This window comes from Giraffa tippelskirchi, chromosome 2 (genome assembly GCF_054371585.1).
Source record: "Giraffa tippelskirchi isolate mGirTip1 chromosome 2, T2T-mGirTip1v1.2.pri, whole genome shotgun sequence".
Taxonomy (NCBI): domain Eukaryota; kingdom Metazoa; phylum Chordata; class Mammalia; order Artiodactyla; family Giraffidae; genus Giraffa; species Giraffa tippelskirchi.
In genome coordinates this window covers 220,426,297-220,438,920 of record NC_137276.1, presented here as the reverse complement: position 1 = coordinate 220,438,920, position 12,624 = coordinate 220,426,297, and the positions used below count along the sequence as shown (strand labels likewise).

At 37.6% G+C, this 12,624-nt stretch overlaps 1 pseudogene; it reads left to right on the top strand.

Annotated features, from left to right (window-relative positions):
- The first annotated feature begins 7,738 nt into the window (after positions 1 to 7,738).
- LOC145540054 (small nucleolar RNA SNORA51) lies at positions 7,739 to 7,861 on the top strand (annotated as a pseudogene).
- The last annotated feature ends 4,763 nt before the right edge of the window (positions 7,862 to 12,624 follow it).

The window sequence follows — 12,624 nt, the reverse complement described above, 5'->3', positions numbered from 1 at the left end:
AATCTAAAGACCATAATACAAAATGGTGGGCTCTTAAGTCAAAATCCAGAATCCTGATTTCCTGAGTGGTTCCTCAAGCAATAAAAACAGTTTTCAACAAATTCAGGGAAGAAATAAATTAGCACTTAATTCTTGAGCTGAAAAATATTAAACCATGACTTCATTTTTAATAATGCTTCCAGCATTTGTCTCTTTAGAGGTAAGAGCAATGTGTCTATTTTAACATGGGTGTGATTTTTCTACAATTTCACCATTAGTTATAGCTCCAGGTCAAAAGAATTAGTTCTATTCTCTATGGGAATATCAAGGCTGAGTATTTTATTGTTGTTGAGAAAAGAACAGCAGCTGATGTAACTAACTAAATGCAAACATAGTGAGGCACATTTCATTTCATAGTGATCAAGTTATTCATGGAATTTTATGTAATCATATCCTGACTTAACGGCTGAAAGAAGTGGATAAAAATGACCATTATCCTTATTTGGTAACAAAACAATAATAGTATCAGTGGTCCCATAGCCTAGCATCTAACTCCTGGAGAAATTAAACTATAACTTGCTTTAAAATGCCAAAATGGACAGTAGAATTAAAAAAAAAATCATTCTTAGCAGCAGAGAAAGATGTCTCAATGCAAAATTTTTCTATTTCATAAATTTGTCAGAGCCAATCCATTGTGTCATAACCACTGTCAGAATTATATTCTTCCTATTTTTATTGTTTTATTTCCCTTCATAGGTGTTGAATCTACATGAACAAGAGTTAATTATCTCCAACCATTACTTGTGTTTGAACAGCTTAATTGCTCTTCCTTTTCAACTCTTCTACGCATGGTCTTATGAGTTTAATGGGGCTTCCCTAGTGGCTCAGTGGTAAAGAACCCACCTGCCAGGCAGGAGACACAGGTTTGATCCTTGGGTTGGGACGATCCCCTGGAGAAGGAAATGGCAACCCACTCCAGTATTCTTGCCTGGGACATCCCATGGAACTTGGGGGCTACTGCAAAAGAGTTGGACATGACTTAGTGACTAAATGACAATAACAAACATGAGTTGAACAATGTTCTTTAAATTTTTATGCTTTGAAGTCCTAGCTTTTAGGACACCCAAGTGTGACCTTATCTGGATATAAGGTCTTTATAGAAGTAATCAATTTAAAATGAGGTCATTAAGTTGGGTCTTCATCCAATATAATTGATGTCCTTATAAGAAGAGGAAATTTGGGGACTTCCCTGGTGTTCCAGTGGCTAAGATTCTGCGCTGCTGATGCAGGGGGTGTGTGTTCAAACCCTGGTCAGTGAACTAAGACCCTACATGCTGTGCAGCATGGCAAAAAAGGTTAAAAAAAAGAAAAAGAAATGTAGATATAGAAATGTAGAGAGGGCAGACAATGTAAAGATTCAGAGAGAAAAAAGCCATCTACAAGCCAAGGAGAGAGCCATGGAACAGACTCCTTTTCAAAGCTCTCAAAAGAAACCAAACCTACCAATTCCCTTGATCTCAGACCACTAGCCTCCATAATTATTTTTATTGCTTAACCCACTTAGTTTGTGGCACTTTGCTATGGCAGCTCTAATAAAGTAATACATATGATGAATCGTCTTATCCTTCAAGCAAAAAGAAAGTGTTAGTAGCTCAGTTTGTCTAACTGTGATTCCACAGACTATATCCTGCATATAACCTGCCAGGCTCCTCCGTCCACGGGATTTCCCAGGCGGGAATACTAAAGTGGGTAACCATTCTCCTCTCCAGGGGATCTTCCTGACCTGGGGATCAAACCTGAGTTTCCTGCATTGCAAGCAGATTCTTTACCACCTGAGCCACCAAGGGAGCCCTAAATTTTTGCAGCACTGCACACCATGCTGGGATTGTTGTGCAGGGATTAAACCTGAGATCCCTGCACTAGGAGTGCAGAGTCTTAACCACTGGCCCATCAAGGAAAATACCATCTCAGCTCTTTATCCTAACCATCATGTTCATAGATTTAACTATGCGTCTTCCTACCTGTGCTCTCAGGTCAAGACACAAACCCTTTCATATTCTATGGAACTACTCCATCATCTGGCCCCTGTGGACCAATTTAGTCTGCTATGTGCCACATTCCATTCTTGCTCACTACCATGTTCCCACTGTACCAAACTACTATACTTTCCATTCCACAAACGGTCCCTACTCTTGTGCCTCCAAGTTTTTACTCATGCCCTTTCCTCTGCTATGAATCATTTCTAGTCTCTCTCCTTATCCTCATGCTCCTTTATCTAACTGAATTTTAATAATCATTTGGTCTCAGCTCATACAACTTCCTCTTGGAAATTTTCTCTGATGTCTAATTGTGACCCCATGGACTGCAGCCCACCAGGTTCCTCTGTCCCTGGGATTTTCCAGGCAAGAATACAGGAGTGGGTTGCCATTTCCCTCTCCAGCAATAACTAGCTTACACATCTACTGTTGCCAAAGCACAAAAAATTACCTTTAAGGTAACACTATTTCCTTCTTTTTGTCTCTCAAAAGATGTAAACTTCCTTGTAGCTATGAATGTGTTCTCTCATGCTATTTCTATGACCTAAAATAATACTAGGCTAGCAGCACATAATAGACACTCAATTTCTAAAGTAGGTACACCCTTGTAAAAACTTACCAAACTACTCCAGTTTTTACAATTCTGAATCCATTGTAATTTAAGTATTATTATATTTGTGTACTTGGTCAAAAACGTGTAAAGTATCTCACATTTCATATGCCATTGTCAGTCAAACATTTAGTTCACCTACCTAACTCTACTTAACAGTTTTATGAGAAAATAGTGTCTCACCTTTTCCATGTTTTGTTGTACAGTTCTAATACAGTTCTTAGTGTATTGTAAGTATTCAAGATATTCATTAATAAAGAGGGACAAAATGATCTCATAAAGAAAAGTAAGTTTCTGCCTTGGTATTAGATCTGAAAGCACCTTGGAGTGATGTCTATTTAGACCCATTCTAGCAAAACTTAAAAACACACATCAAAGGGATAAAACAAATTTGCAAGTACTTGAACTGACTACCAAAACAAAAGTCATACTCTTAAAGAAACATTAAAAAAAACTCCAGACACTCAACCATCTGATTTCACAATAGTCAACATCTAATCAAAAAGCACTAAACATTCCAAGAAGCAGGGAGATACTCCCACAGCTAGGAGAAAAGTCAATCCGTATAAATGTGCATGCAGAGATATCTTAACAGCCACGTTTTCCAGTTTCTCTCTTTGATGCTTTAATGTCCTGGGATCTTGCTGACCCTTGGGGGACACCCCTCTGGGGGTCAGCCAGTTACTAGAGATAGCAAAAGACGCATCTAGAAACATACCTTTCACATGTAAACTAGCAAATCCTGAGTCTACACCCCAACCAGCTTCTTTCTCAGGCTCTCTCAGTTCAGTTCATTTCAGTCGCTCAGTTGTGTCTGACTCTTTGCGACCCCATGGACTGCAGCCTCCCTGTCCATCACCAACATCCAGAGTTTGCCCAAACTCATGTCCATTGAGTCAGTGATGCCATTCAACCATTTTGTCCTCTGTCGTCCCCTTCTCCTCCTGCCTTCAATCTTTCCCAACGTCAGGGTCTTTTCCAATGAGTCAGTTCTTTGCATCAGGTGACCAAAGTATTGGAGTTTCAGCTTCAGCATCAGTCCTTCCAACGAATATTCAGGACTGATTTCCTTTAGGATGGACTGGTTGAATCTGCATGCAGTCCAAGGGACTCTCAAGAGTCTTCTCCAACACCACAGTTCATAAGCATCAATTCTTTGGCTCTCAGCTTTCTTTATAATCCAACTCTCACATCCATACATGACTACTGGAAAAACCATAGTTTTGACTAGATGGAACTTGTTGGCAAAAGGCTCTCTCAGGGCCACTACACTGCCCTAATAGAAAAACCCAGGGCCAAGTATGCATCAAAACTGGCTGAAATAATTCAAACTAGCCATCCTCAAGCCTTCTTACACCTCCTCCGCCATACTTTCCTACATAAACCACAATAAAATTGCCCACGTTTTCCCCTCATTCTCTGTGCCCCTGACTGACCTTGTGTGGCCCCTCATGAATGGGATGTGCCTCCTGCTTTTGAGATTGTGAATCTAGCAAACTCTCTTTTCAATGACAGCTGTCTGCTGATCTGATGGCCTTGTCGTAACTGTTAAATTATATTAAACACATGTGTATGGAATCTAGAAAAGTAGTACTGATGAACCTATTTTCAAGGCAGGAATAGAAATATAGACATAGAGAATAGACTTGCGGACATGGGGCTGGGGGGAAGAATTGAGATGGGATGAATTGAGAGTAGCATTAAAACACACACATAGCACATGTAAAATAGAAAGCTAGTGGGAAGCTGCTGTATAACATAGGGAACTCAGCCTGGTGGTCTGTGATACCCTAGATGGGTGGGATGGCAGGGCTGAGAGGAAGGTTCAAAAGGGAGGGGACAGATGTATACTTCAGACTGATTCATGTTGTTATACAGCAGAAACCAACACAACATTGTGAAGCAATTATCCTACAATTAATAAAAGAAAGAATTTGAATTTTAAACCATCAGAGATAATGTGTTTAGCAGTCAAGCATGTCAAAAAAAGCCTTTTATAATGATATTCAAGTACTCCACTATTTAAATAAAAAAACATGATGAGAAGAAAAGAGGAGAAAAGCTGAGACTTAAAAGGTGGAAATAGTAATAAGCTCCATCCAAAATGAAATGCAGAGAGAAAAGTCTAATAAAAATGCATGACTTGAGGACTGTTGGAACAATATTAAGTGGTTTAACATCTGTGTAATAAAAATGTCTCAAAGAGGAGAGAACCAGAAAAATATTTAAAGGAAATAATAGCCATCATTTTTTCTAAATTTGCTGAAAACTAACAACCCACATTGGATAAGGAAATGGCAACCCACTCCAGTGTTCTTGCCTGGAGAATCCCAGGGATGGCGGAGCCTGGTGGGCTGCCATCTATGGGGTTGCACAGAGTCGGACACGACTGAAGCGACTTAGCAGCAGCAATAACCCACATTTCCAAGAACGTCAACAAACACTAAGCAAGGTAAACATATATTCACAGAAAAAAGAAAGAAGAAATGGCTATGCAAGCCTGAAGACTTTTTTCTGTGTTCATGCACAAGTGCATCCTGCACAGAGAAAGAAAGGGAGAAGGGAGGAAGGTAGAAAGGAAGGGAAAACCATTGTCTTACTATCAAATTACTAAGAACAAGTATAAAGAGTAAAGTTTAAAAGAATTCAGAGAGAAAGGACACATTACCTTCACATGAATAAGCATGAAAATAATTGCATTCTTCTCAATAGATATTAATGAAGACTAAGAATTGCATTTTTAACACCAAGAGAGTAAAACCGTGTCAGCTTAGAATTCTGTATCCAGTCTCCCACACTCATAGATAAGTCAGATCTCCTAACACTTACCTGGAAGGGATCCTTTGACTTCAAGATAAGTAGAAAAAGAAAGAAGGAAAAAAGTTCTTAAAAACAAGAAAGCAAATGGACAACTAATATAATTGGGCTTCCCTGGTGGCTCAGATAGTAAAGAATTTGCCTGCAATGCAGGCAATCCAGGTACGATCCCTGGGTTAGGAAGATCCCCTGGAGAAAGGAATGGCTACCCACTCTAGTACTCTTGCCTGGAGAATTTGACAGACAGAGTAACCTGGAGGGCTACAATCCATGGGGTCACAAAGAGTCAGCCACGATTGAGCAACTAATATTTTCACTAATATAATAGTAGTTCCCTAGTCTCTGTATCATCAAATAATTTATCTAAGAAGCGGGTGGAGCTTTTACTACAACTATAGTCTTTATACCAGCAGCAAATAATCTGAAGCATCAACTTTGGCAAATGCTATATCATCCCAATTTATCACTATTTTGCATGCCATCAGTTTTTGTTAGAAAAATGCCAAGGTGTCATAAAGCAACTAGTTGGAAAATAAAACAACACATAATTCAATAAAGACACCAGGCAAATGCTTGGTCATGCAAATCAAATCACCTTTACCAAATATCAGATTGTTATTATTATTTCTTAGCAAGAAATAGATCAGACAGCTTGAAAAGTTACTATACATTCTATTTCTCTCAAAATTGTGTTTAAAATAAAGCCTATATATTATTTGTATTAGGTATCTGCAACATAATGCCTCTGCAAACAAAAGATACATACACTTATAAACGTACTGTGTTCAGTACTGAAGAGGGCTAGGTTAAAACAAAACTGCCTGATCCAGTTGCTTGTGTTCCATTTCTGTTCCATTGTTACATAGCTCCATGACCTTGCCAAGTTACCTAACTTCTTTGAGCCTTATTTTTCTTATATGTAAAATATTAATAATAATAACATATATTTATCATTTTTGAAATTAAAATTGATATAAATATTTCACGTATTATAGTTAGCCCATAGCAAGTATGCAATTAATATTAACTACTACTATTACTCTTGAGAGTTCCTTGGACAGCAAGGATAACAAACCAGTCAGTCCTAAAGGAAATCAACCCTGAATATTCATTGGAAGGGCTGATACCGAAGCTGAAGCTCCAATAATTTGACCACCTGATGCGAAGAGCCAACTCACTGGAAAACACCGTGATGCTGGGAAAGATTGAGGGCAAGAGGAAAAGGTGATGACAGAGGATGAGACGGTTTGATGGCGTCACTGACTCAATGGACATGAGTTTGAGCAAGCTCAGGGAGACAGTGAAGGATAGGGAAGCCTGTCATGCTGCAGTCCATAGGTTCGCAAAGAGTCGAACATGACTTAGTGACTGAACAACAACTACAATTACTGCTGCTATTGCTGCTACTACCACAATTACTGGGCTTCCCTCCTAGCTCAGTTGGTAAAGAATCCACCTGCAATGCAGGAGACCCTGGTTCAATTCCTGGGTCGGGAAGATCCACTGGAGAAGGGAAAGGCTACCCATCCCAGTATTCCGGCCTGGAGAATCCCATGGACTGTATAGTCCATGGGGTCGCAAAGAGTCAGACACGACTGAGCAACTTTCACTCACTCATTCACTCACTCACCACAATTACTGTTATCACCACTAGTAATACTGGTACCTGGAGAAGGGCATGGCAACCCACTCCAGTATTCTTCTCTGAAGAATCCCATGGACATAGGAGCTCGGAGGGCTGTAATCCATGGGATTGCAAAGAGTCAAACACAACTGAAGCGACTTAACACACACACACAATACTGGTAAGTGTGGAACTCATTTTTCCCTTTTGAAATGCTGAAGGATATTTAGGAATTTTTTTTCCAGTTTTCCAGAACCTTTTCAATGTCCACATTTTTGTAAAAAAACTTGATCAAATCATATATTATTTATTCTAAACCTAAGACTTTTATCTGTTTAAAGCATCGGAGATATTTGCTTATTCAATGTTTGTTTATCTTGAGTTTATGCTCATTCCTATCTATTTCCTTCTGCAGATTATTCTTATCAGATAATTCACAAGAAAAATGAGAATTAATCAGCCCTTCTTTTTATTCCTCAGTGTTACATTACTGAATATGATGTTTATCTTTTGCTAGTTCATCATATTGTTGTAATGGGAAAAATATGATCTGTATGACCCTGCTCTATTGGGTTATGTCCCCCTTTTGACCATCTTAGTGTATATTTAGTAATTTTATAACATTCTTTGGTATTTGTACTCTATTACTTTTTCTTTTAAGTAATACCTTGAGGCTTCCCAGTGTTTACCACAGGCTGTTTGCTTACAATGACTGTACAGAAAAAGAAGGCAGAATAAATCTATTCTATAAACCAAGTCCTCTGCCTGGTCAGTGTTGTGAATAGGGAGACATAGAAATGAGGCAGAAAACTAATAGTAATGCCCATAATTTATTTTTTTCTACATATGAAACGGGTATTCTGGTAAGTTCTTTACTCATTTTATTCTCACTAAACTCTAAAATGTAGATAAAAGTATATCCTCTCCATCTTATAAAGAAAGGGAATGGCTACCCATTCCAGTATTCTTGCTTGGAGAATTCCATGGACAGGGGAGACTGGCGGGCTATAGTCCTTGGGGTCACAAAGAGTCAGACACCATTGAGTGACTAATACTTTCATTTTCACCCACAGGCATGAGAGGTTAACTTGACAGTATCTCTCCATGAGTGGATGCAATAATTGGCATTTAAACTTAGACAGCCTGGTTCCAAAGTCTAAACATGTTATGTTATTTTATTCCTATAACTTCATTATAGAGATACCATTTTTAAATATTTATCTCCCTTTATTTTAGAATTGATAATATCTGTGAATTAGAATTAGAGCATTTTTAAGTTTATCTCTTCTCTTGAAACATTTTCTGTTTCAGAATTTCAAGCTATGAAATTACTTTATCATGAACACTTTAAAACCTGTCTTCCTAAAGATAGCAGCTCACATTGGACTCTTCCTTCCAGCCCTTTGCTATTACAAGTAATAAAGTAAAATGATGGGACTTCCCTGGTGGTCTGGTGGTTAAGACTCTGTGCTTCCAATTCAGGGCATACAGGTTTGATACCTGGTCTGGGAACTAACATCCTATATACCTTGCGGTGTGGCAAAAAATAAATAAATAAATAATAAAATGCGATGACAGTAGCATAGATTAAAAAATAAAGTAAATAAAATAAAACAGCAAGGTGTCTTCTCCCCAAGTTCATAATTTTCTGACCAGGAACTAATTAGTTACTTCCTGTTGATGAGAATCATATAAATTGATGTAATTATTCTAATTCTTTCTGTTTTTTTCAGACAGGATTGGAAAAAATGAAGAAGTTTTCAATCTCTTTGCATTTAGCTGCAAGAGATTTGTGCAAATAAGCTTAGCTGAGGCTCCTTTTTAAGAATTCTAATTCATTTTATATCCAGTAATGTATCCTTCATTTCTTTGAGTTAGCTAGAAACCCAAAGTGAAGTCTTACATCTTTTCTCTTTCTCTCTCTTTTTTGTCTGGACGTATTACACTTTATTTTTCTTTAATTCCTATGTTTTATGTGATTCTATACAGGTATGTGTGTGTGTGTGTGTGTGTGTGTTTTGTCATGTCTGACTCTTTGCAACCCCATGGACTGCATCCTGCCAAGCTACTCTGTCCATGGAAGTTTCCAGGCAAGAATCCTGGAGTGGGTTGCCATTTCTTCCTCCAGGGGATCTTCCTGACCCAGAGATCGAACCTGCGTCTCTTGCGTTTCCTGCATCAGCAGGCAGATTCTTTACAGGAATGATTGGAAAAGACCATTCCTCTTGGATAAACAGACCTTAGATGAAATCTCCTTAGACCCTAGATCATGTTCAGCCTGTGGTCTTCAGTAAAATGCAATTTTCCCAATTTTGAGAGTCAATAGATACTTATCCTCTATAGTGATTCAAAAGCTGTGCTAAGCATTTTACACACATTATTTCATTTAGCCTTCACAACCATGCAAACAAGATTTTATAATCATTTGAAAGTATGGAAACTGATGTAACAACCTTGCAGTTACTGGTTGGGACTCTGACAGCTTACTGGTTCTAAGTCCAATTTTCTCCCCTTTAAACAATACTTTTTTCCCAGGTTTGTCATCTGTCCAGTGAAGTCCTCTCAACCCTACTAGTCAATGAATCTAAGAAGTCAGTCATCAAAGGAACCAGATACCCAGAATAGAAATCTTTAGTGAACCTGGTGACCTAGGACCTATCTCTGAGAGCACACATCAGCCAAAAATGAGAGCAGAGTAGAAAATATATGACCTGAGTGGTAGACAAGTAAGTAACCTTACTTCCTTGGAAAGATGGTGAAAAAAAAGAAGTGAGAACAGGAAAAGAAAATAGCAAATATTTGGGTAAAGTGAAATAAATGCTACATCAAGAAACTGCAAGTGAGAAGGGGAATTTGTATGGATTTGCAAAGCAAATAGGAAAGGTGGGGAAAATCAGTAAAATTCATAGCAATTAAGCACATTAAACCAGGGCCTTTTGATCAAGACAGAAAAAGTGACACATAAGATATTAGTGAAGCTGGATTTTTCTCTCCTGATTGGATTCCATCTCTTGGGATAACAATTGGTGGTATAACCTACAACCACAATGTTGTAGCATTCTCAATATCGATTGCTTTTCTAAAACAGAGGAATAAATTGCCTTGTATTTTCTATAAAAGCATTATATTTTCCTTTTTTATATGGATTTCATATTTTTGCTTATTAACAGTTCTATTGTCTGCAGACCAAATGATTTTGGGGAGGTTAGGATAAGGAATTAAAATTAAAATATGCTTTTGAAAATTATATTTATCCAAAAGTGATCATTGTGTACTATTCAACTTGCTGTAATGCTGAAGGACTGCCCTAACTTCTATCTAGATAATTCCATAATTCCAGTAAGAAAAGCAGCAAAGTAGGCAAGAGTTGGCTCCCCATTTTCCATCAGATGAGGTTTAAAGGATACTGTATTGTCATCATTGAAAGTAATAAAGAAATAATTTGCTTGCAGTATTTTCTTATTGCTCTTTTCTATTATCAGTTGAACTAAAAGAATCAGTTATCAAAAAACAACAGAACCTCTGGAAGGGAAATCCAGAAGATCTTCATGCTTTTTCATAACTCTGGAATGTCAGAGTAAAGTCAGATAGATAGGGGGGTGGGGTGTGGGGGCATGGGATGGACTATAAACAGAAACCTCCCACAAAGAAAGTCCAGTAGTTTTCCACTCATCTTTGAATCCTAGTAGAGGTAAGCAGACAAAAAAAAAAAAAAAGACAAAAAAGTAAGTCTTAAACGTTTGAAGAATAAACTCTGAACTCCAAAGAATACAGATTTAACAGCCTAACTTATTAAAGAGAATGATTAAGAAGAAGAAAAAAAAAGTGAATATGCTCATTGAAGACAATAAATTTTTATTTTAAAAATGTAACTTATAAAGTAACACTGCAAATAATTTACAGCTTCTGAATCCCCCCTTCTTCACATGATATTTATAATCAAAAAATAAGAATTATAGCTGTTTACTAAGGAAAATTATGCAATCGCACAGTCCAGTCTTAGGCAATTTTTTATCTACTGTTTTACCATTTCTCATAAATCCACAGGTATTACAATGCACATGCTGTTTTAACGTGACTATGTTTTGAAATCACAGTTGATCTTCCCAGTTCCATTAGCAGCAGAAGAAAAAACATGCCATACCTAAAAATCTAATTCAAAGCATCAATATTAAATCTAATATGGGACATTATAAAATGAACTCAGTGCTTCAGTAGATAAATTTACTTATCCAGGCTGAGAGAGTATTAGTAAATATAAATTGTCTTTGTATCAATTTGTTTATTTGTTAAGGGCCAACCTTATACGTCAGTTGGTAAAGAATCCACCTGGGTTTGATCCCTAAATTGGGAAGATCCCCTGGAGAAGGGAAAGGCTACCCATTCCAGTATTCAGTTTATTTGTTAAATTATCATTTTTATTATCATACCATCCTTCAAGAAGGAACTTGGAAAATCAACTTCCTCATCAACGTTCTTTACCCATGAAAGACAGAAGAATGGTGGAAGCTTAAAATCTTCTGAGATCAAAAGCTATTGCCCATATTTGTGACTTTCTCAAATGGAGATATTTTCCTTTCTGAAATCCATTTCTAAAGAGTAGTAATCAATTTTGCTGATAGCCAGATAGAAACAAGATTCAAAAAAAAAAATTCTACAAAAGCACCAAGGGAAAAAACCTATTTGTAAACTGTAGCCAGTCATTTCAAATCCAGTGAATTTTTAAGAATTCACCGGCCCAGTTTCGAACCCTAGAGAGTTTAGTTGAGAAGGTGTTGAATGAAGACTTCCCAGTGTGATTCTACTGATTTTAGCAGCACTTGAAAAATTGGAAATGCAAATTTCCAGACAGCATGCCAGGCCTACCAAGTCAGAATCTCTTGTAGTAGGATCCAGAAATTTGTATATTAACAAACCTTCCCTGTGATTCTTATGTGTGTGTGTGTTTGTGTTAGTCAATCAGTCATGTCCAACTCTTTGAGACCCCATGAACTGTAGCCCGCCAGGTTCCTCTGTCCATGGGATTCTCCAGGCAAGAATACTGGAGGGTAGCCATTCCCTTTTCCAGGTGATCTTCCCAACCAAGGGATCGAACTCAAGTCTCCTGCATTACAGGCAGCTTCTTTACCGTCTGAGCCACCAGGGAAGCCCATGATTCTTAGAGCTATGTGAAGTCAGAAAGATGAAATAATGAAAACAAAGGAAATAGCAATATAAACCATCTTCTAATATTATTTTTCACTTTATCTAACCATGCCTTTAAGTTCTCTCTTATTACAGATGGCTTGTATAAATACCTGTGTTTTAGCAGCTGTGTGGAAATCTCTTGATAACAGGAAATTCCCAATTAGCTGAAAATTGTTTTTCGGGAAACAGTGTTTGTTTGTTAAATGGTGGTGGTGATCAAGATGATAACAATCTGTCTTCTTTTATTGTTATGTGGCTTCTGAAATTCTTCATTTAAAATGAATCGCTGGTCTTGTGTAGCCATGAGGCTAAAACAATACATCCCAGAAGTACCAGTTGTCTGCCTCTTGTCTGGGCTGCTTTTGAAAGAC